General features: G+C 41.3%; 1 pseudogene; it reads left to right on the forward strand.

Annotated features, from left to right (window-relative positions):
- Positions 1 to 1,373: 1,373 nt before the first annotated feature.
- On the forward strand, positions 1,374 to 24,858 carry LOC129399562 (craniofacial development protein 2-like; annotated as a pseudogene).
- The last annotated feature ends 84 nt before the right edge of the window (positions 24,859 to 24,942 follow it).

Genomic DNA, 24,942 nt, shown 5'->3' on the forward strand with positions numbered 1-24,942 from the left:
TTATTTTCTAAATATTCACTGGTAGGTAGCATAAAACTTTTGTTAAGGAGTTTATAAAAGAGACAAAAGATTATTTGGTGGAAGTGAAAGCTATGGGAAGGGGGAAAGAATTTGGTAAGTGATAATTATATATAAAGCAAAATAGTCATGGAAGGCCTTTTAATTGGTTATATTTGAGGAAATCAGAATGACATGGGAGTAGGCCATGCAGGTAATTGGGGAAAGAACTTTCTAGGAAAAATAAGGAGTAAAGAAATTACATGCTCATGGGTCAGCCCAGAGTCCCAGAAAGAAAATATGCAACTGAGGGCCAGAGAAGCCTGGCTCATATGTAAACTTGCAAATCATATGATAACTACAGATTTTAATCTGAAATTTATCGATTATATAATGTGGATGCATTTTAAGATTTGTCTAATACAACCTGTTGATGATCAGAAATGGGGGATAAAAGCAAGGCATAAGACAAATTTGACTCTATTATTGGTTTTTTCTCAAGCTTCTGACAAGGGGAAGATCAGAAACATGGTGGGTCTAGTGGTGATTCAAAGTAGACCGTAAAAGAGCAATTGGGATATGGAAAATTTGAGATGGTTTTATGATGTTATGATGAAAATACTATGCAGTGGTTAAATTAATGAACCTAGAGTTCAGAGGAGAACTCTGCTCTGGAAGTTTAACTTGGAGTCATCGTTATTTGGCCTTTATGAACATAAGTTCCAGGTGCCTATCTAAAAAAGAAGCATGGGGAAAGAAGAGATCCTGGGCTGAGAACTTTGTGTCCTGAAGGTCCAGCTGGTGAGTAGGCTGCTGCAGAGAAGATGGACTATAAAACTCCATACAGAGAAGTATGATGTGCACTCAACTCTCTCCAGCAGTGCGTGCCAACATACTCTGTCTGTGTGAGTGAACTCCATGAACCAGGTACTCTGCCAGCATTTTTTTTTTCAAATTTTTTATTTCTAATGAATCACCGAGAGGAACAAAGGCTTTTACGGAGGCCTTTAATCGCCCTTAGAGGTGTTACCATGGTTCACATTAAATTTGAACCCTATCAAATATGGTGCGGGAATAATGGTTAATAGTGTCTTATGGTGTGTCTTATGGTAGCTACCAAGAGTATCCCACCCGCATAGCAGAGCCTAGCAAGCTACCCGTGGCATATTTGATATGCCAACAACAGTAATAATAATAGGCCTCATTCACCTGACACCAAAAGAGCCCCTAATATGGCAGCATTAAGAATGATGAGCAAGGAGAGGCTGAAAAAATCTCGGGGATGAACTAGACTGCCAAAATAAAGAAAGACTAGAATGATTGTCTGTACTTTCAACGCATGTACACTGGCATCAGAAGCATCCATCGAGGACCTGATGGTACAAGCACAGAAAATCAAGTATGACATCATTGGTCTGACCGAAACAAGAAGACATCAATCACATCATGCCATTTTCGACACTGCAGAAGAATTATTCCTTGGAACAGGTGACAACAGAGGCGTTGGTGGCGTTGGTGTCCTTGTCAACACGAACTTGGACATGAGCATTGATTCATTCGAATGCCTAACAACCCGAATCACATGATTACGCTTGAATAGATGTGGCTCACTGCCTGCAGTTTCTATATTCATCGTCTATGCACCAACTTCCAACTACGATGAAGAAGAAATTGAGAGATTCTACATGGAACTGGAGAAGTTCTATAAAGAAGACCACACCTTCTACAAGATCATTGTTGGTGATTTTAATGCCAAGATAGGTCCGGGAAGGTCGCCCGAAGAACTACACATTGGGACACATGGCCAAGAATGGAATGATCAGGGTGAGAGACTGTCTGAATTCCATGTCGACCAAGACCATCCATGGTAAATCACAGTTCCAGAAGGCCGAATCTAAACGCTGGACATGGAAGTCTCCCGGTGGACAGTTCCACAATGAAATTGACCACATCATATTCATTCGAAGGTTTTGCCTGACCAATGTCACTGTTGTCCCAAAATTCCAAACAGGATTGGACCACCATTTCCTTCATGCAAAATTCTACTTCACAGAGTGGGGAAAAATGTCTGCAAAATTTAAGTCAAAGAAGGCAACTCCCAGAATGACCACCAACTGGGAGCTCTTTGGCACTATTGCAGCAATGTGGGAAGATGCCGTCCTTGACAACATCGATGAGGATTACAGTTGAATGGTTCAGCACCTCCATGACTGTGCGAAGAATACCGAGAGTGAGAAAGCCACAAACAGACACCTGTCTTTGGAAGCTCTCGAGCTCATTCATCAGCATGGTTTGGTGGTAGCCTCAGGCAACCACAAGCTAATGTTCGAGCTCACAAAACTGTGCAGAGATGCGATAAAGGAAGACCTCAAAGAGAGAAGAGCAGCAGTGTTGGCCAGTACAGCAGAAGCTGGGAAAAGTATTTGCAACGCTCGCCTATCCTTCGCCAACTACAAGACCAAGATGACTGTTCTCCGACGTCCCGATGTATCTACCACATCTTCCAGAAAGGCAATGGAGAGAATTATTCATGACTTCTACTCAGATCTCTGACAGCCATGTCCACCTGCCCACAGACCAAATTCCAAAGGATGGATATGTCGTTCCCAACGTCCTCCCTTCTGAAATTGACACGGCATTTCGTTGGTAAAGACCCGTACAGCACCTGGTCCGGATAAGGTCAGACCGAACACCTGAAGAATCTGCCACCAGTACTCAACAATACACTGGCCTGACTCTTCACACGCTACCTGTCAGAATATAAGTTTCCGTCCCAGTGGAAAACTAGTAGGACCGTTTTGTTGTACAAGAAGGGAGACATCCGTGACATAGGCAACTATCACCCAATCTGCCTGCTGTCTGTCGTCTACAAGTTGTTCACTCGTGTCATCCTGAATAGAATAGGCAGAACACTAGACAAAGGACAACGATGCGAGCAAGCCGGGTTCTGTATCAGCACGATAGCCCATACCCACACAGTGACCAAACTCATTGAAGTTTCGAGAGAGTTCAAGATGATGCTCTATCTAATGTTCATCGACTTAAAGAAGGCCTTCGATTCTGTTGAGACTGAGGTGGTCATCGAAGACCTAGCCAAACAGGGCGTTCAAACTCAGTATATCAAAATCCTCCGAGAGCTGTATTGTGGATTCACCACCAGGATCTCACCATTCTACAAGGAAGTGATCATTGATGTAAAGAGAGGGGTGTGGTAGGGTGATACCATTTCACCAAAACTCTTCAGTGCCGCCCTCGAGAACATCATGCGACGACTGGAATGGGAAGGAATGGGAGTGAAGATAGACGGTTGGCAATTACACCACCTCCACTTCGCTCATGACATCGTTCTCATAACACCAAACATTAGCCAAGCGGCACAAATGCTGGCCGACTTCAACCACGAGTGTGGAAATGTTGGATTGCAGCTAAATCTCAACAAAGACAATGTTCATGAAAAACGAACTGTTCCCTGAAGCTCCATTTGCTCTCAATGGAATGAACATCTCCGAATGCAGCAGCTATTTGTACCTGGGTCGAGAAATCAACATGAGGAATGACTTGGTGCCAGAACTGCGCAGGAGGAATAGAACAGCATGGAATGCCTTCAAGAGCATCGAAGAAGTGGTTAAGAGAATGAAGAACCTCCGACTCCAGGAACATCTTTTCAATTCCACCGTTCTTCCTGCAGTAACATATGCCTCAGAGACCTGGGCCCTATGCAAACAGGATGAGAACGCTATTAAGGTATCCCAGAGGGGAATCAAAAGAGCTATGCTAGGAGTATCACGTCCCACTTAGTGAGAGAATGAATCTGGAGTTTTGACATCCATTGATGGTCAAGAATCAGGGACACTGTCTTGTTTGCCAACGCATCAAAAACCAGATGGGCCGATTCAGAGACAACCACTGGACTAGAGCTGTTACCGAGTGGATTCCATGGGATGTCAGAATACCTTGTGGCTGTCCACCAACTAGATGGTCACATTTCTTCGTCAAATCCCTGAATGAATGATTTGAGGCTCTCCCTGTTCCTGGAGCAAGCAGATATCATTGGACTGCACTAGCACGCGACAGGGACTAATGAATACGTTACTGGCGCCTGCTCGAGCAAATTGAAGATCAACGGGATGACAAGTGAAACAAGTGAAGTGAATGATTCACCATGAGGTACAGTGACAGACTTACAAACTTTATGCTTACATTGCAGTCATACAATGATCAAGTGCTCATCCCTCCACCAGTGCCTGTTCTCCACCACCAATGTTCCCAGTATTTCTCCCATCTCCCCATTATCACCCCCCACCCTGCTTCTGTGGCAGGCGCATTCTCTTCTACTCTCTCTCTCTCTCTCTCTCTCTCTCTCTCTCTCTCTCCTTTAGGGTATTCTGGTCTGCAATGCAAGTATTGAGTGATCATCATGTTTGGTCTATAGTCTACTTTTGGCACATATCTCCCAACCTGAGCGGGCCCTCTAAACACCTTTTACTTGGTGGTTCCTTCTCTACTTCTCTATCTGAGATACCTTTTTCCCCAACATGTGAGGCCAGCTTTCAAGCCATGGTGCAAACCTCCTGATACTTATCTCTACTAACCTTGGGTGTTGGGCTGGAGCGATAACACAGAGGTTCGTCTTTCACCTTTCACGTGGCCAACCCGTGTTCGATTCCTCCACCCCTCTCGGAGAGCCTCGCAAGCTACTGAGAGTATGGAGCCTGCACGGCAGAGCCTGGCAAGCTACCCATGCATATTGGATATGCCAAAAACAGTAACAATAAGTCTCTCAATGAGAGATGTTACTGGTGCCCACTCGAACAAATCCTTGGGTGTTAGTCTCCCATTCTGCTAGTTTATATTCCACAAATGAGTGCAATCTTTCTATGTCTGTCCCTCTCTTTCTGATTCATTTCTTTTAACATGATGCTTTCCATGTTGATCCACCTATATGCCAATTTCATGACTTCATCTTCTCTAACAGTTGCATATTATTCCCCTGTGTAGATGTTCCAGAGTTTCTTTAACCAGTCGTCTAATCTTGGACAATGGGGTTTTTCCCAGATTCTGTCTGCCAGCATTCTTGAGCTAGAACTAGGAGGAAGGTATTTTCTCACTTCTAGTCAGGGAACTAAAGGTAGGAGAATATAAGTATCATACCTTGACCACAGTCACACATTGTGAAATATAAAAGGTATAGTAGAATCTGATGAGAGAGAAAGTAGAATACTTTCTTAGTACTGGCTGCCTGCCATTGTGAGATTACTGTCTTAGATATTGTGCCAAGAATACATACCAAATCTCATTCCTCCATGTCTGTTAAGTCAAATGATTATTTCTGGGCTTTTGAGTTAAGAACATGCGATCCCTATAGGGATACCCTTGTCATTCTTCAAAGAAATGGAGCAAGTGCTCCTGAAATTCATATGGAACAATAAGCCCCCACGAATAGCTAAAGCAATTCTTGGGAAAAAGAAAATGGGAGGAATCAACCTCCCCAACTTCCAACTCTACTACAAAGCGGTAGTCATTAAAACAGCTTGGTACTGGAACAAAGGCAGAGCCGCAGACCAATGGAACAGGGTTGAATACTCTGACACATCCCCCCAAATATATGACCATCTAATCTTTGATAAGGGAGCAAAAAGGCGAAGTGGAGCGAGGAAAGCATGTTTAACAAATTGTGCTGGCAAAACTGGACAGCTACATGCAAAAAAATGGGCTTAGACCTCCACCTATCACCATGTACAAAAGTCAGATCAAAATAGATTAAGGATCTCAACATCAGACCAGAATCCCTAAGGTACATTGAAGACAAGGTCGGCAAAACCCTCCACGACATTGAAGCCAAAGGTATCTTCAAAGCTGACACGCCACTGGCCAAGCAAGTGAAAACAGAGATAAATGAATGGAACTATCTCAAACTAAGAAGTTTCTGCACCTCAAGAGAAACAGTGACCAAAGTACAAAGACAATGTACAGAATGGGAAAGGATACTTATGCAGTACCCATCCGATAAAGGGTTGATAACAAGGATATACAATGCACTGGTTGAACTCCACAAGAAGAAAACTGCCAACCCGATCAAAAAATGGGGTGATGAAATGAACAGAAGCTTTCCTAAAGAAGAAATCCAAATGGCTCAGAGGCACATGAGAAAATGTTCCACATCACTAATCATCAGGGAAATGCAGATCAAAACAACCATGAGATATCATCTCACACCACAGAGACTGGCCCACATCCCAAAAAACAAAAGCAACTGGTGTTGGCGTGGATGCGGGGAGAAAGGGACTCTTCTTCACTGCTGGTGGGAATGCCGACTGGTTCAGCCCTTTTGGAAAACAATATGGACGATTCTCAAAAAATTAGAAATTGAGCTTCAATTTGACCCAGCAATACCACTCCTGGGAATATATCCCGGAGAGGCAAAACGGTATAGTAGAGATGGCATATGTATTTCTATGTTCATTGCAGCACTGTTTACAATAGCCAGAATCTGGAAAAAAACAGATGACTGGTTAAAGAAACTCTGGTACATCTACACAATGGAATACTATGTAGCTGTCAGAAAACATGAAGTCATGAAATTTGCATATAAATGGATCAACATGGAAAGTATCATGTTGAGTGAAATGAGTCAGAAAGAAAGAGACAGACATAGAAAGATTGCACTCATATGTGGAATATAATGTAACTGAGAAGTACAAGTTGGCAACGATGCAACTTCTGGCAGATATCTCTCTGGACTTAGTTACTAAAATACTAAATTACAGAAACCCAAAACTGAGAGGCCACTAAGTGTGGTCACTCGACCTCATACCTCTTCATCCTCAGCAATGGAAAACAAATTATCTAATGCTTCCTTTTCAGCAGGTCTGACTTTAGGGGAGAGACTCTCCAAACAATAATAGTGAGTTTTGTTGAAATATTGTATGCAATCAAAGTGAAAGTAAAGTGAAATTTATTAGTTACACAGGTGGGAGGGGGGCTAAGGGTGGGGGGGCTAGGGGTGTGGGGGGGTTAGGGGTGTGAGGGGACGGGGTGGACCTATACTGGGAGTCTTGGTGGTGGAATATGAGCACTGGTGAAGGGATGGGTATTCGAGCATTGTATAACTGAGATTTAAACCTGAAAATTTTGTAACTTTCCACATGGTGACTCAATAAAATTTTTTTTAAAAAAAAGAACATTGAGAGATAAAGAGCTTAACTTACTTGCCAATGATCTCACAACAAAAGAGGCCAGGATGTTGAGTTGTTGTCTACCAAGTCCATTCTCTCCTCATGGTAACCTCTTCATGCTGGGGGCAGGAGAGAAAGAGACATGAGTATGCAGGTCCCTGGCTAAGATACAGGAAATGCAATATGGGCAGCCACACTTTTCAAAGCATCTCATATCCCAGTCTATTTTGTGCTCTTTCTTCTGTTCACTCAAGGCTCTGACTTCTGCAGAAACTGGTTTGTAGTAATCTGGCATCCTGAGCAGTCAGAGACAAGATAAGATATAGATGCCTTCTCTGCCAGGCCACTTTGATAGTTGCTGTACTCACTGGGATAGGCACTCGTGAAAGCACTGTGATTTCACATCTAAATTATGTGGCCATTCATGGTTCCCAAAAGAAATTCAAGGTTTTGTTTGGTATTGGGTGTATATACTTCTCCATGTCATTGTAACAGGTCTGGAGATGGAAAGGGAAATACTGTGACTATGGGCCTATTATTAGGTGCCAGGTGTTGCTCCCATTTTCAGATCTGAGACTCTTTGTGTGTGTGTGCTGCAATTATTAGAAAGAGAATAAAAAAATCATAACCCCATGCTACAAAGGAAACAAAACTAAAAAAACTTCCAGTGAAACAGAAATGACATTAGTGGTGGAGTAAGGGGCTAGATCTAGGTAGGCCATGCTCTACAGTGACAAAAGAATCATTTTAATTTTATTTAGACTCATGTACTTAACTTTCACTTAATATCAGTACAAGATAAGGAGAATAAGAAACCTGGTAAGACTTCTCTTGTTCCTAAAATATCTAGGCATTGAACTTCCATTTGACCCAGCAACTCTACTTCTTGGAATACAACCCAAGGGTCAAACATCAAAATGGAGAAAAGGAATTTGCACCCCTCTATTCCTTGTAGCACTATCCACAATAGTCAGAATCTGGAAGCTACTCAAGGGTCCAAAAAAATAAATGACTGGATAAAGAAACTGGTATATATATATATATATATATATATATATATATATATATATATATATATATACACACACACACACACACTTAGGCAATTTACATATCTGTTCATCTACCAGCCCCTACCCATGTCAGAGAGTAAGCTTCTTCAGGGAAAAAAACATTTACTGACTTGTTTACTTTATCTATCTATCTTTGCATGAGAGTCTCTTGCCCGCATATGCCTGGCTATCTTCCCCGGGGCCCCTCAGAGGGGATGGGCTCCAGCTTCCCTCCCCACCCCAAGCAGAGCTCCTGGCGGCTGAAGACCACCGGAACCTAGCTACAGCCATGCTTGAGGCCCCTCTCCACACGTTCGGACAGGCCTCACACATGAAGGTACTGGCAGAGGAACCCAGGTGTGTGTAATTCCATCAACGGTCAGCGCCTAGAGACTTAAAAGCAAGCTTCCAGAATCTTGTAGCCTACTTCTCCCTCTGGGAGAAACTGGCAAGCTTCTGAGAGTTTCCTGCCCACATGGAATAGCCTTGCAAGCTTCCCATGGTGTATTCATATGCTAAATCCAGTAACAAGCTGGATCTCATTCCCCTGACCCTGAAAGAGCCTCCAGTGGGACATGGTTGAGAGGGCTGGGTCGAGAGAGACTTCTAAGATGTCAGGGAAAGGACGAATGGAGAGGTTACTGAGCCCCCCTGAGAAATCGACGATTAACGGGGATTTCGTGATTTGTGATTCGTGATCTTTGCATGTAGCTAACCTGGGTCTATCTCTGGCACTCTGTGGTCTCCCCCATATCACCAGGAGTTATCCAGAGCCAGGTGTGGCCTCAGAGAAAAACAAACAAAAAGCAATGAAATAGGCCAGAAGATACTACAGGGTCAGCGTTTGCCTTGCACACCTCTGACCCAGGAGCAGGCCCTAAACCCCGGAAGGCTCCCTGAGCACTATCAGAAGTGATCCCTGAGCACTGAGCCAGAATAAAGGCATGAGCACTGCTGAGTGTCGCCCCCACCCCAAGGAAAAACAGTGATGAAACTGGAGAACCCCCATGGGCCCCAGAATAGACCCTTTTTGTGGGAGGAGGAGGTGCCAGTCTCTGTTCCTTTTGTATTATTATATACTGTATGTTAATTTTTATATATTATGCACAGCAGGTAGGGCGTTTGCCTTTCACGTGGCCGACCCAGGTTCAATTTCTCCATCCCTCTCGGAGAGCCTGGCAAGCTACTGAGAGTATCCTGACCGCACGGCAGAGCCTGGCAAGCTACCTATGGCATATTCGATATGCCAAAAACAGTAACAAGTCTCACAATGGAGACATTACTGGTGCCCGCTCGAGCAAATCGATGAACAACTGGATGACAGTGTTATAGTGATACAGTGATCTATCTATCTATCTATCTATCTATCTATCTATCTATCTATCTATCTATCTATCTATCTATCTAATCTATCTATCATCTCTCTCTCTCTCTCTCTCTCTCACTGGAGCGATAGCACAGAGGGTAGGGTGTTTGCCTTGCACATGGCCCACCTGGGTTCAATTCCTCCTTCTGTCTCTGAGAGCCTGGCAAGCTACTGAGAGTATCCCGCCCGCACGGCAGAACCTGACAAGCTACCCTTGCCATATTCAATATGCCAAAAACAGTAACAACAAGTCTCACAATGAAGACATTACTGGTGCCCGCTAGAGCAAATTGATGAACAATGGGATGATAGTGCTACAGTATACATATACACAATGGAATATTACTCCGCCAACATGAAAAGATAAAGTCATAAAATTTTCTGCTATATGGAGGGAACTGAGAGTATCGAGTATCATGCTGAGTGAATTGAGAGAGAGAAACAATGAGATAATCATGGTCACAATGTTATATTTTTTTAAAAGTGCCTTTCTAGAAGCAGACCAGTTGGTGAGACATAAATGGGGGTGGGCATGGGGGTGCATTGGTTGTGGAAGTGGACAGTGGTGAACGAGTGGTGTTGAAGCATTGTGTGCCTGAAACCAAGTTATGAATAATTTTGCATTTTATGGTAACTAAAAAATTTTTAAAAGAGTGCCTTTATAATAATGGTGATAGAATTAACTTCAGAAAGAGCTAGAAAGAACTAGAAAGACAGTGCAGTGCTTCTAAACTCTTGTGTATGCATGACTCTCCCTGGATCTGGTTCGAATGCATATTCTGATTCTCTGGATCTATCTAGGGAACAGCCTGATTGTTTGCATTTCTAAAGGCTTCCAGGTGCTTCTGGTCTGCAAATTATATTTAGAATAGCAGATCCTTAGGCCACACCTGGAATTGGGTTTCCCATAACTCATTCGAATACCACCTATAATAAAGGTAATGCTTTATTTAAATCCCCTCACTTTTTTATAACTTAATGTTATATCATTGCAATAAATGAGAGAGAAAGGATCACTAAGAATATCGATAAACATAGTAACAATAGTCACCATCCTCAAGAGATTCTATTCCTTGACACTTCTGAGCCAGATATTTTTCTTTTGTAATGAGTGGGGCTATCTATATGACCAAAGTGAGGTTTTCTCCTTGACATAATGAGAAAGAATGAAAGATAATTTCAAATGGGTCAAAGTTTTTGACAGATAAAATAATCTGAACCCCCCCACGGGCACTTCTCTCTTCCCAAGGAGACACTTCACTGCTTTCCACTTTAAGGAGGTACCCTAGCTTTGCCCCAAGGCAACCACAGCCAGTGAGTGTCAGGACCAAACTACAGTGCAGCTTGTTCAACCACTTATTTCAGCCTGCCGCATGCTATAACTATAGCAGGACTCTACCTCCCACTCCCCATGAGGCCAGGAAGAGGAAAGCCAGGCACTTCACTCCCATTCAGTGATCAAATGACAGGGAAGACAACATCACATTATCCACCCCCAAAAGGAGACCTCCTCACCCACACTTAAGAATGATTTCCAAGGCTGGGAAAAAGTGAGAAAATGAATGGAATGCTTGCTTTGTATACTGCAGCCCCAGGTTCCATCCTGCCACCGCTTGGTTCCCAGGTTGTCACCAGCACCACAGGGTCCAGATCACTGCTCAGTGTATCACATACCACCAGCACCCCCACAAGGGAAAATAAACTTGAACTTTGTGACTGAAGATTGGATTTAGTGTTTCTCACTTCTTCATTTATTCTATCACCTCTGGGATTTTATTCCCTTTGTGCTAAACCCTCATTTGCAACTCTCTTTCTGAAGTGCTGTCTTGTTTATATGCTTTGCTTTGTTCGTGCAGCTTAAGATTCTTTTCATCTCATAAATGTTCCTCATCAGGATTTCTCAGTCTGCAGATGCAAACAACCACATCTTCTGGATGAAGAAACAATATGTGCAAGTGGGACACAACTAGAAGATCAATGTCAGGAGTCCTGATTGACAACCCACCAAGGGCGGATATAGGGAGGAACATAGAGAAATGAGGGCAAAGAGGAGAGAGGAAAGAGAATTGAGAGGAGAGAGAAAGAGAGAGGAGAACATGGAAAAAGAGGTGAGAGGAGAGAGGAAAGAGAAAGAGATTGAAGAGAAAGGAGAGAAAGAATTCAGGGAGACATATAGCCTTTTGATTATTCCCTAATTCTAGTTTGGGACAAATTGCTTTCTGGTGATAAATCTTGGAAGTTAAAAAGAATCTGTAATACTTTACATTGCATTCTCTTAGTTTATGTCCTCGTTGAATAGTCACTATGTGTAGGAATACATTTTGCACTCACAAATAATCCGGTCACAAGAAGGAAGATAACTGCTCCACCATCCAGTTTAGAAAAGACAGGTTTCTAAAGATGGTTTTATAAGGAAAGACTTTGAAAACTCAACAGAAATTATAAAGTAATGCAATGATAAGGTGGAAGAAGAGTGAATTTTCTTCTTCTACAATACAGCTCATATTACTCAGTAAGGATTGTATATCAAGGGATAATATAGCAGATAAGGACCTTGCTTCCAGTTGACATAGGTTTTATCCCCCAGCACCCCACATGTATCTCTGAGTCCACCAGGGGAAATTCCTAAGCACAACTGGGTTTGGAAGAAGGAGATTAAGGAGGAGGAGGAGGAAGAGGAGGAGGAGGAATGTGAGGAGGAGGAGAAGAAGGAGAAGGAGAAGAGGAGAAGGAAGAGGAGGAGGAGAGGGAAGAGGAAGAGGGGGATGAGGAGCGGGAGGAGGAGGAAGCTTATATTCATAAATGAGAAATAGATTATGTTTGGGGATACAGGGACTTCGTCAAATTTAATGCATAATATGATCCCACTATATAATAGGATAGGTAAAACCTCAGTTCCTGGTTCTGACATAAGAGGTCCTACTCACTGTGAAACTTTGAGTAGGTTTGGAAAAATCTCAAATATTAATTATCACATTTATGCTAAATAGACAAGAACGTCACATTTGCAGTGTTGTTGTGGGAATTAATTACATATATAGATATAATGAGATAAAATGTGAGTTCAGTTGTCAAATGCTTGAATCTTGAGTCCATCTGTACGTTTAACTCTGACCCTGAATAAGTTTAATTCTCTGTCAGAGTCCTATGGAGATTTTTTCCCTGCTCAAAGGATTGAATTCCTACTTTGTAGGGTGAGACATGCATCAAAAGTATTTCCATGGCAAGAGCCCAGGGGGATAAATGGGATAAAAACTGTAGAATATAAGGAGAGATAAGAGAAAGAAATGACAAAACTAACTTCTAGACTCAGTGAGAAACACGATGGATATTAGTGTGACAAAGAGGAAGGTGTAAAAAGAAGGGTCTTCTTGGTGGTGGGTGTTGTTCATATGTAGAAACATGACATGAACCCCCTGAACTTTCATAAAATTGTATGAAATAATTAAAAAACAATTAAAATTGAAAAGTAAGGATTTTGACCTTAGTGAGCATGTGACTCTTGCCCAGACTCTGCTACCTTCAGTCTTGTGACCTTGGATAAGATACTGTTCACATCAGTTTTCCAATATTAAAAATTCTCCCATATTATGATAATATAGGATCCACCAACTTGGAGTTGCTCTGATGACTAAAGGAAATGTTCTTAGCACATAAATGTTCTTAGCACAGTTCCTGATAATAGAATAGTAAAGGGAGTTGTTTTTATTTGCTTGTTTTACCAGATCCAAGGAACTAGAAAGATTGTCCTTCTAAGAGTACTTGCAAAGACTGCAACAGAAAGAAAGCAAGGAATTATGGCTGAGTTCTGAGGTACATCAGTTTCTGGAGCTGACCCCTATCCAGGAATTCAGGAAGGCATTAGGGATGCAAAGATGCTTAGAGAGCTAAGATATGGAAGGAACTTTCATTCCTCCACTCAAGCTCAGGTCTCTCTTTTGACCTTTTGAGAATTTGAGTGACTGAAAGGAAAATTTCACAAACTGTGATGGTTACCAAAGATCTTCACGCAGAATAAAACAGTTAAGATATTCCAATCCTAAAACTTATCATTTTTTCTGTATTATTCCCATATGAGTTGATGAAACAGCTATTACCATCTCAGGTCTGGTTTCTTTATCCCATACTATTTATCCCTCATTTTGAAAAAAGAATCCCCAGACAGAGTAAGATGCAAAGTCCTATCACTCAGGGCTTCACTTAACTTCAGTTTCAATAGATAGAAAGCATTTTAAAAAATTAACACAATGTGTTAAAATTCAGTGTGACTATAATTTTACTTTTTTTAGTTCTTTTCTCCTATTGTATGAGTGGCATAAGGTCTGACCTGATTCTAATGAAATAGAAAATTACGGGGTTTGAGTCTCACTATATGATATGAGATTTCTTATCCTGAGTATTACAATGTCAGTAAAGGCATTATTTAAAGGCAGACATTTGTTTATTTGTTTAGATAGGTGGCTAGTTGAATAGAGAGATAAAAAAAAATTTCAAATTGGTATGCCATGTTTACTTTTATTGTTATTCATTCATGACTCAGTGCTTGCCTTGATTGAAGTTCAATGACTTATCTTTAGAAGTCTAACTGAGAAGACAGGGGAATGAGACCCATCATTGTTACTTGTTTGGGCATATGAATATGCCATGGGTAGCTTGTTAGGCTCTCCCATGCGGGCTGAAAACTCTTGCTAGCTTGCCAGGTTCTCTGAGGAAGGACTAGTCTATAAGATGTCATTCTCGGGAGCTTGGTTTTATAGTCTCTGGATGTTGGTCATTGATGGGATTACATGGGACCGGGGGCAGTTTCTGGGTGTGACGCCTAGCTACTGGAAAATGGGGGATCTGGGCAGAAGAGGCCCAGTCCCGATCTGAGCAGGCTTAGAGATCTCAGCCCTGGGTCTGGCGCACCTGAATCCTCTGCCAGTTCCTTCGTGCATGAGGCTCGTCCGAATGTGTGGAGAGGGGCCTTGAGCATGGCTGTGGTTGGGTTCAGGAGGTCTTTGGCTGCCGGGGCTCTGCTCGGGGCAGGGAGGGAAACTCAACTCACCCCCTCCGAGGGCCCCAGTGAAGACAGCCAAGTGCAGGGACAAGAGACTCTGCAACCATTTGGATAAATGAAAAGTTTTCTAGATTGTACCTAAGGCTCTGTTTATCTTCACTAATTTTTGTTACCTTCTAGAAGTATGCAATATGAGTTCTGTATCATGCCTTATATAAGCTTTGTATTTATAGATTCCAGTACAGATTCTGGCAGTTTGGACAAACTGAATTTGAAGAGCATGATGGCAATTGAAGTTGAGTCTGTTTGGTCAAATTGATGAACAACAGGGATGAAGATTTTTCAATTGCTGTTCTAAGAAATTTGAAAGCAAGCTTTTAGCAGCAGACCTCATGACCTTTAGAAACCTATGAAAATATTGTTCCATGTGGAGGGAGATAGGACTGTCATGGAGCTGTCTGTTTTTAGTAGTTGTAGTGCCAATGGAAATAGCAGTACAATAAGCCCTAACACAAACATCTACCTCTGACGTTCTAGAATAATAATTGCTCCTCTTCACTGGAAGAAGGCAGCCAAATTATTAGACTATAGTGATGAGTTTAAAGATCAGAGAAGTTTTCAGTGAATGTTTGGTTTGAAAAGAAAGAATAAGAAAGTACCGAATGAAGCAAAGCTTTTCATTTCTGCAAGATAAACATTAAGAGCATGAGACAGAAACTGAAGGTCATGGTGGCATTTGGATGCTTTCATAGGTGCTTTCTGCTCTGCAGCTAATAAGGGTATAGATGTCACCACCTGTCATAAAAAACTGCCATTCTTTGAGGTTGAGAGATAATGTTTTGAAAACCCTTTTCTTGTGAACAGCAAGATAATTAGGGAGATAATAATTGTTGCTTTAAGGGTACAGAAAATATAAAAAATAACTTTTGCTATAATTATAATCATCATCATCGTAATCAAAATTATCTTCAGAGCTGTTTTCAAAGCATGGGAGTTCATATTGGCCAAAGTTCAGTGGGATTTGAGAATCTACACCACGTTGATGCTCAATTATTTTCCAGCTAAATGGATAGGAAGTCTTACTTTATTTTTTTAATGTTCTCTATGTTCTGAATACTCTTCAATATAATGGGTAAACAAATAAAAGTTGTTTGAAGATAAAATGAGATTATTCATGTAAAGTGTTAGTACCTGGGAAGGATTCCACTAAAGGAAGCTTATACTATACCAGCCAGGTTCTCACTTAAGGATCCTGTCTAGTAAGGCAAGAAGAATAAGGGTATACAGAAATATAAGAAAATGATTCAGAGGAGGGTTGAGCTAGTATGTGGTAGGGTGAAAAATCTACACCCAAGGGCACTAAATATACTAAGATACCAATTTTATTGTTTTGAAAAAAAATAGGGCATCTGTTTTCAAGAAAAGATCAGCAGCTAATACACAGAGAACCTCCATATTATATATATGAGACTAGTGCTGTAAGTTAATAATATTGCTGCTCCCATAGGCATCAGAAATATAGCAAACAGTGCTACTGATTGCAGCACTTTTCATGTTCAACTCACTGCAACAAGTCCTTTGTAGATATATTTTTTAAATTTATTTATTTTATTGAATCACCATATGGAAAGTTACAAAGTTCTCAGGCTTATGTCTCAGTTATACAATACTCAAACACCCATCCCTTCACCAGTGCCCATATTCCACCACCAAAGACCCCAGTATACCTCCCAACCCCCGCCTCCCCACCCCCGATCTCCGCCTGCGTAATTGATAAATTTCACTTCATTTTCTCTTTACCTTGATTACATTACATATTTCAACACAAAACTCACTATTGTTGGAGTTTCCCCCCAAGAAAGACAGCCCTATTGCCAAGGAAGCATTTGATAATTAGTTTTCCATTGCTGAGAATGGGGAGATATGAAGTCCCGCTGTTTCAAATACATAGAATTTATTTTTCCTTTTTCCTGCGCCACCAAGTTCATGCTGCTTAATAAATAGTCCTCATACTATGGCTGACGCCATGCCGCCTGACAAGAAAAAAAGATATTTCCCCTCCTCAGCCACCGTGGGGCTATGGCTTAGTTCACAGTCTAGAGACATGGCTGTAAGCAGTTTCTGGAACCAAAAGTAGTCTAGATGGCCTCTGGATTCTGGTTGATCAGCACCAACGTGGCCGCACAAAAGTGTGGCTACCTGGCTAGAATCTTGGCAGAGCATGTGCTGGTATCGGCCCGAGACTGCCCAAGCATCCCACTGTTCCAAGTACATAATTTTTTTTCCCTCCCATTCCCATGCCTCTAAGTTTGTGCCTGCTTAATAGACTTCATAATATGGTGGACGCCACACCGTGTTTCTCCCCGAAAAGGGAAAAGAACCGAGAAAAGGAGGATATTTTCTCTCCTCGGCCGGCATGGGGCTATGGCTTAGTTCACAGTCTAGAGAAATGTCTGCTACTTTGATTACCTTCAATATTTCAACAAAAACTCAGTATTATTCTTTGGAGTTTCCCCCCACAGTCAGACCTGCTAAAAAGGAACTGTTTCACATTGTTGACAATTAAGAGATATTAGGCCGTGCGGTTTTGGATTTTGTATGAAGTCCAGGGAAAATTCCGCCAGTAATTGCATCACTGCAAGCTTTTACTTCCCTTTTGTGGTGCTCATATGATGGAGAAGCCTGGAGAGAGAAACCCTGCCCCACTGGCGCCACATGGGGCAGTGGCTCCGATCACAGTCTGGAGGCATTTCTGAGAGCTGCTCGTTTCCAAAGTAGTTCAGTTGCCTCCAGGATCGTGCTCGTGCAGCAGCGGAAAAGACCATACCTGCGTAGCGCTGCGCTTAAATATCAGCAAAGGGCGAGTCCAGCAATCCCGCCCCATGGGGTCTCCCGGGTGTCCAGCTGGTACCTGCATTCTGTGTTCTAAAAATTTCCACGCTGTGCCCAAGAAGGAAGGGTTGAGAGAGAAAAATCCTGCCCCGCTGGCGCCGCATGGGGCAGTGGCTCAGCTCACAGACTGGAGGCATTTCTGCGAGCTGCTCGTGTCCAAAGTAGTTCAGTTACCTCCAGGATCAAGCTCGTGGATGAAAAGCCCTTTGTGGATATTATTGCACTCCATTCTCACAATAATAACTCTGGGGTAGGTACTATTTATTATTCCTCTATTTCAGATTAAAAACTTAAACAGATCATTTATATAATTAATAAAGTCAAAAAAATGGAATAAAGGGTTAAATATGAATTAAATAAGAACTGCATGTGTTTGGTTCTATTGATAACCACTGTGCTAGTTTTCCATGGCAATGGATTATAAACCTTCTCAGATAAATTAATATGATCTGAAGAGTATGGGGCTCACTTCTATTGCTGTATCACTCTATATACCATAGCACTGTCATCCCATTGTTCATCAACTTGCTTGAGCGGGCACCAGTAACATCTCCATTGTGAGACTTGTTACTGTTTTTGGCATATCAAATATATACCATATGATATTATATTATTTGTAAAATTAGAAATACAGTGACCAGGGAGATAGTTCAAAAGTCTGAGGCATGTACTTTGCATGTAGAAACTCTGGGTTGGATCCTAAGGACTACACGGGCCTTAAGCACTGTCAGGAGTAATCCTTAAGCATCAAGGCATGAGTAGCTCCTGAATATTGCTGGAATGAAATAAAATACAAAACATGAATAAAATCAGAGATTTCATTACACAACTCCAGAAGGCAACAAGCACCCATTGCTGTTAGAGATTTTCATTGTTTTCAGCTTTATTTTTCCAAACATGGAATGGTATCACTTCTAGTTTGCACTTATATACTATATCAGTCAGAGAAGAAGTTAAGATAGAAGTTAGTGTAAACTATTTTTTCTCCTGTACCTTAGTTGTGGACTGGAGTGATGATAGCACAGCAGGTAGGGTGTTTGCCTTGCACGCAGCCAACCTGGGATTGATTTCTCTATCCCTCTCGCAAAGCCTGACAAACTACTGAGAGTATCCCGCCCACACAGCAGAGCCTGGCAAGCTACCTGTGGCATATTTGATATGCCAAAAACAGCAACAACAAGTCTCACAATGGAGACATTACTGGTGCCTGCTCGAACAAATAAATGAAAAAAGGGACGACAGTGTTACAGAGCTACCTTAGCTACCTTAGTTACTCCTACCTTATATCTAGGAGTCTTTCATCAGGAAGCTGTACTATACCATGTTTTCTTCCTGATTTCAACCACAGATAATTGGTGATTGGTAATTGGTTGAATCATGTAAGTCATATTCTAAAAGCCTGGAATAAGAAACAGTGGCACCTTACATTGGACTGTAACTGAATGAATGATTCACATTTCCCCTGGGTGAGTTTGAACTCTGCCAGATGAGAGTAAGGAGGCAAAGATTAAAAGAAGAAATACAATATCCATATCATTTGGCACGGAATCAGAATGTTTGGTTTAGTGTATATAAATGAACCAAGTCATTCGACTGATGACCATGATACTTTTACTGTGCCAGGCAGAGGGACTAGTAAAAAAGTCATGGAGAAAGGTATTTACTTTGCATTAAAACTTTTAGGATTTATACTCTTCTTAGGACTGGAGCAATAGCACAGCAGGTAGGGCATTTGCCTTGCATGTGGCCAACCCGGGTTCAATTCCTCCATCACTCTCGGAGAACACAGCAAGCTACTATTCCGTCCATAAGGCAGAGCCTGGCAAGCTACCCGTGGCATATTCGATATGCCAAGAACAGTAACAACAAGTCTCACAATGGAGACATTATTGGTGCCTGCTCAAGCAAATTGATGAACAATGGGATGACAGTGCTACAGTGCTATACTTTCCTTAAATCTCATCGTAACCTCCTTTGTCTTCTGCTTTGTGGTCTTTTTGCTCCTCTTTCACAGCGTAAGCCTTAAAGTTGAGAGCTCAGAGTTGTCTTATGTCTCTTATAAAATCCAGTCCAGCTTTCTAGCTCTTCAGAGTTTGAGTCAAATTTCTAAACACATGAAAGTCTTTCTTGCCTAATGTTACATTCTCTTCAGCATCTCTACTAAGGTCTGTGAGAAAATAGAGAATGATTTTCTGGGATTCTGTTATTCTGGAAAAATGAGGTGCCATAATATATTTTTGCTAATGAGGAAACCGAGTTACAGAGGGGTTATTTCATTTGTTAAAGTCACACTGGACATCACATATGTCTTACCCCCAATCCTTTTGCTCATTCTGCAGTACTTGAGTTTCCTGCCTGTGGTTCTTGATCATAGCTTCTCTAACACATCTATAACCTTGATAATAAAAACACATCTAAGAAAACACATCTATAACCTTAATAATAAAAAGATGCATGCATGTTTCTTGGTCCTTAACCTAGAGCCTGCATTTTCATTTACATTATAATTTGATGGCTTTATGAATGTGTTCATTCTTCCTTTCATCTTAGAAGTCCCTTTGGCAAAAGCCAAAGTACATGACCAATTGACAATTTAAGTAGATTAGTGACTCTAAAGAGAAATATGACTTTCTGTGACTGGGGTCTCATCCTCTTATTATTTTTTGAGCAGAAAAACTGTTTTCATTGAGCACCTGCTGAGTATATAACCTGTGTTAGACACAGGGCTAATCAAGAGGAAAGAAAATAGTTTCTGCTCTAGGGGAATTTATGATCTCATTGGGGTGATACATACCTCAACTAGAGAGCTATTAAGTCACTATGATTATTACTAATACAAGAGAAGAGGAAGACCCACTTAGTATGATTTAGGTCAAAGAAGATCTATGAGAGAGGGCAGGTTCCTAGGTTTAATTTGGAAAGATTTTTTCCTACCCTTTTCTTATATATGGATGCTTAGGACAAGGCTACTTATGTCCTGCTTATTAATCACAATTGTTTTTTAAATAATGCACTTGATAAAGTTACTATTATTGTGGATTATTTTCAGTTCATAACCATTTCAATCCATAAAATATCATTGAAAATTCACTCAGGTGTTCCATAAAAATCTAATTGAATAAGTCTCTATATAGCTATAATCAGACAGATAAAAATTATACTATTTTAGCATCGGTTATATGATTTTCCTAAAGAGACATATGTTGAATTTTGCTATGATTCATCAGTGAAAACAGGTGGGTCCTGGGGAGTCTGGATATCTTCTCTACCCAAGGTTTTGGATAGGCTGATGAAACTGTTCCTCATGAACAAGAACAAAATTGACCTGCTGAGGAGTGAAAAGAAAGCAAATAGAAGGAAAATGGAGAAGTCAGTGAAGAAGGGTAGCCAGGTCCAGGAGCCCTAGAACATTCTGAGAGAATGAAAGACATGGGCAAGAGAGTGGACTGGGCAAGAATCACATCTTGCTGTGGATCCTTTAAATATGCAAGAGGAGCATATGGAGTTTTCAGGTTGATATTTCAATTTTGGAATATCTCAGGAGTTGAGCATCTGCTTTGAGTAGTTGATGATTTAGTCTGGAGAAATTGAAAGTCCAGGTGAAGCAGTAAGGCTTTTGAGAGAATGGCTTGGTTACCTGAGTGGAAAGGGACAGAAATAATCAAGTACTGCTAGAGACACCAAGAGTTGAGGGGGTGGTCTGATGCACAGACACTGTGGCCTGGGACCTGTGCTTTAGCCCAGTGCATCTGATGCTTGCTGGGAGCTGGGGGTTGAATGCTTATTATTCCCTTAAACAATGGGGTTGTTATGAACAGATGTTCTCTTTGGCAGAAGCCCTCTTTTCTGTGCTAGAGAGAAAACTTAGAGAATTTTCTATTCCTTTTTTTGGGGGGAACATGGGTACTGGAAGTCACCTCTACTCTGTTAACTGATATCTAATGTCAGAGTCAGATATATATTTGGTAAAAACTTACAAAATACATTTAATCAAAATGACATTTGTTATCATTAATTCATTTCTTCTCCCCAACGATTTGTAATAGTTATTTATAAATTCTGCATAGATATATCTATACTAAAAGGTGTGAAATCCTCCCCCAAAGGAGAGAGAGAACAAAAGGGAATGCCCTGCCACAGAGGTGGGGTGGGGAGGGGGATGGGGTGGAGGTGGGTGGGAGGGATACTGGGATCATTGGTGGTGGAGAATGGGCACTGGTGGAGGGATGAGTACTGAGCATTGTATGACTGAAATACAAACACGAAAGTTTGTAAGTATGTAACAATACCCCATGGTGATTCACTAATAAAAAATAAATAAAAATATATCAACTGAAAAAATAAATAAAAGAGAGATATGAATAGGTCCAACTATTAGGCAAGTAAAAGGGGCTTTGAATGCAGAAAATCTTAATGCTTCACATTTCCTCTGAAGGGCTAAAGTTTACTTGTAGACCAAGCAGTTATTGATTTAAATCAAACAAACAAACAAAAAATAATGAAAGTGGTGTTATTCTCAAGAAGTTTACTGAGTAGAGGAGAGATAGGCATGCAAATTACTCATAATGTACCATTGTCGCTATTGCAAATTTAAGAGACAAGAAAGGTTATTCTCATTTTATACAAAGGAACACATGTAGGCACAAAGAGGTTCATTTACAGCCTCGAAGCACAAAGCTGCATAGCAGAAGGAAAGGATGTGACGCAGATGCTTGAAGTCTGGGCTCTTGACCACACCCCCAACACTATTTTGTGCTCTGACTTGGGTGCTAGATACCATGTCATCTCTCACTCCATATATATTCAGCTTTTCTGGCTTCCTCCACTTTAGTAAATCTTTTGGGATATTTGCCACCTAAGGTCATTGGACAGTGATTACAGGCATTTTTTACTTTCACATAGGGAATTAGTGGGAGTAGACTTTTCCTAAATGGGAGGATACCACTCAACGTGGCACAGTACAGTGCCACAGTGCAGTAGAGAATCATTCCTCCATTCTCCACCCCAACTGATATTGGTGTTACGAAGCACACTAATAAGTCTCCTCTCAGTGAAGACTCTTTGTCAGTCTAGATAGTTTGAGGCCCCACCCTCCACCCTGATGCCTAACACGCAACTGAGTATGCTTCATCTAAATTGTGGAATAAATAAAAAAAAATTATTACAATTCTGGGTGATCATATAATCTAATTCTCGCTACTTTCCATGTATTCATACAGACATGATTTGTTTTGTATCTATAAAAATGAGTTAGCTATCACTGTCCCCTAGGTCAGTTGGGTGGGTGGTCAGAGGGAAGGTGACAGATCCCTGTGCATAACTGTGACTTCAGGCAGGAGTGAGAGGTGCCTAAGAGCCTATGATAGGGACCCCCAATGGACAAAGGAAGCTCTGTTCTCAGACCTCAAGGAAAAGTGTCACTTTGCAAATAAGGCTGTAGTTTGAGAGCTACAGGGTACATTTAGATTTTCACTTTGAATTTCTCAGATGTGTGAACTCAATTAACATTTGGAATAGGTTTAGAGATTTAGTGATAATAAGAAGTATCTCCCTTCCCACTTCCCTGCTGGTCTAGTCCAGGACTTTCCCTCCAAATCCTCCTTATCATGGATATTCAAGATTGAAACTGGAGCAAACTGACAAAAAATAGTACCAACTTGCAGACTCATTAACTAAAGGCCTAGATAAATTACAATGTTATTTATTGTTCAATTATAGTAATTATTTTATCCATGATTTTAGTACAATTATCTCCCCTTTCTCTGCATAGTAAATTATTCCTATTTAAACTACCCACTCTTCTTGTATGTTGGTGGTTTTTTTTTGTCATAGAATATACTTTATGCACAACAGGCAGAATGTTACATTACAAAGAAATAAATATTAACTTACAGATTGCCAGGGTTGGGTGTGTTTGAGTGGCCCATTCTATCCACTCCAGGAAAGTAAGATCCAGGCAAAGTGACCTGCCCTGAGGCAGAGTGAGGACGTGGGTCCTAAGGATAAAGCTTACACTGAAACTTCATGGGAATTTATGTTTACAAAGTATGCATTTTCTTTCTATAGAAAGTACCCAATATACAGAAAATTGTGAGAATATCTAGAGATGTATATTTCATTGTATAACTGAAACTCAATCAGGAAAGCTTTGCAACTGAATCTCATGGTGGTTTAATAAAAAAGAGAGAGAGAGAGAAAAAGAGACTTTAACATCAGAATCTTCAATGGTCATTTTTCTGTTATGCGTTTCACTCACTTCCTTCTAGACCCTTAAAACATTGGTGGGAGTGATCCAAAACTTTCTTTCTCTTCTTCAGAATCAATTTTCAGGTCTAAAACTTTAGATCCTGGTGGTGAATCTGGATTGATCACCAGGGTCTCACCATTCAACAAGGAAGTGATCATTGACGTAAAGAGAGGGGTTCCACCAGGTGATACTATTTCACCAAAACTCTTCAGTGCCACCCCCAAGAACGTCATGTGATGACTGGAATGAGAAGGAATGGGAGAAGATAGATGGTCGGGAACTACACCACTTCTGCTTCACTGATGGCATCGTTCTCATAGCACCAAACATTAGCCAAGCGGCACAAATGCTGGCCGACTTCGACTGCAAGCATGGAAAAGTCGGACTGCAGCTGAATCTCATCAAAACAATGCTCATGAAAAATGAACTAGTCTTTGGTGTTCCATTTGCTCTCAATGCAACAAACATCTTCAAAAGCAGCAGCTATGTGTACCTGTTGGATACAACTGTTGGGTCGAGAAACTAACATGAGGAATGACTTGGCGCCAGAACTGCGCAGGAGGAAGAGAGCAGCGTGGAACGCCTTCAAGAGCATTGAAGAGTTGGTTAAGAGAACAAAGAACCTCCAGCTCCAGGCACATCTTTTGGACTATCCTGTTCTTCCTGCACTAACATATGCCTCACGACCTGGGCACTACGAAAACAGGACGAGAACTCTATTCGGTATCCCAAAGAGGAATGGAAAGAGCTATGCTTGGAGTATCATGTTTCACTCAAGTGAGAGAAGGAATCCAGAGTTCCAACTTCCATCGACGATCAAAAATCAGGGACACTGTCTCATTTGCCAAGGCGTCAAAACTCAGATGGGCTAGACATGTAATGCAATTTAGAGATGACTGCTGGATTAGAGCTGTTACTGACTGGATTCCACGGGATATCAAAAGACTGGGTGGTCCCCACCTACGAGATGGTCAGACTTATTTGTCAAAACCCTGAATGAATGGTTTGAGGTTCTTCCTGTTCCTGGAGCAAGCAGATACCATTGGGCTACACTAGCACGCGACAGGCACAAATGGAGATGTTACTGGCGCCTGCTCGAGCAAATTGAAGATCAAGGGAATGACAAATGATACAAGTGAAAACTTTAGAAGTAACAAGTGGAATGTGATGTTTATTTCAAATATTTCTTCCTAAAGAGATAGAACAGTAGGGAA

Source organism: Sorex araneus, chromosome X (assembly GCF_027595985.1).
Source record: "Sorex araneus isolate mSorAra2 chromosome X, mSorAra2.pri, whole genome shotgun sequence".
NCBI classification, from domain to species: domain Eukaryota; kingdom Metazoa; phylum Chordata; class Mammalia; order Eulipotyphla; family Soricidae; genus Sorex; species Sorex araneus.